We start from the raw sequence: 1,062 nt of genomic DNA on the forward strand, positions 1-1,062 counted from the left end.
AGACAGACAGACACAGAGAAAAGGAGGAGGGAGGGAGGCAGAGAGATTTGTGGCGCCGTCCTTATGGAGACAGGATGCCATCCGCATGGGGGCTCCAGGAGGGCCCATTTTAGGGGTCTAGGGCTCCAAGTAGGTACAAGACGCCCTCAGAACCTCCCCGTTAGGGCTCTAGCTTAGTCCAGTGGTACCAGCGTCTATCGGGTGCTCCCAGGGAGCGGTGCTGGGTGAGGCCACTGGGACCGTGAGCCAGAAGAGGCCTCGCGCTCGTGTTTCAGAGAGGGCATGGGTGAGGCTCTGGCGTGGCACTGACCACACCATCCACGAGAGAGGACACAGTGGCCCTGTGGGAAGTCCGGGGGGCCGAGGGCGGCCCACGTGAGGCAGGGCTCGGCTCTCCCGCCCACCCTCCTGACAGCCGCGGTGGTGGCGTCTGGGCCGGGCACCGGGCACTCACGTTGTAGGCGTTCTTGATGAGCTGGACCACGTTGCTGGAGTCCTCGGACAGCTCCCCGACCGCCGACTTGGGGATGATCTCGGTGAGCTTCTGTCAGGGAGAAGGGCAGGCGGGTCACACGGGCACCCTGGGGGCCACAGGACCCCGCGTCCAAGGTTCCTGAGGCCCAGAGGGTCCCTTCTCCGTTGTCGGGTGGCGCAGACGCCCCCCACCCGACTTCGCAGCTTATTTAGTTGGCAGCTCGAGGTCAGGGCGTGCTGCGCACTCTCCAGGAAAAGCCCCGAAGTGTCCCATGTGCCGACTCTGCTGGTGCGAACACCCCGCCCCCAGGCCGACTGGAGCTGGGGAGAGGTGCACCTCGCCACAGGCACTGCTTCACCACGCCGGCTTGACGCGCGGACGGCCAGGGCGCAGGCCGTCGGAAACTGCCCACCCGCCAGGAAGGGACGAGTTCTGAGCGTTTGCAGGAGTCGATAATGACTCTGCTGGGAAAAACCTGCCAGCCTGGCTCCAGCTGGCCAGGTTCAGCTGGTCCAGCGGCACCCTGGGGTCGCAGGCCCAAGCACCTGCGATGCAGACAGGTCTGGGACCCCTCCCCACACACACAC

Source organism: Pteropus vampyrus, unplaced genomic scaffold (genome assembly GCF_000151845.1).
Source record: "Pteropus vampyrus isolate Shadow unplaced genomic scaffold, Pvam_2.0 Scaffold1563, whole genome shotgun sequence".
Classification (NCBI taxonomy): domain Eukaryota; kingdom Metazoa; phylum Chordata; class Mammalia; order Chiroptera; family Pteropodidae; genus Pteropus; species Pteropus vampyrus.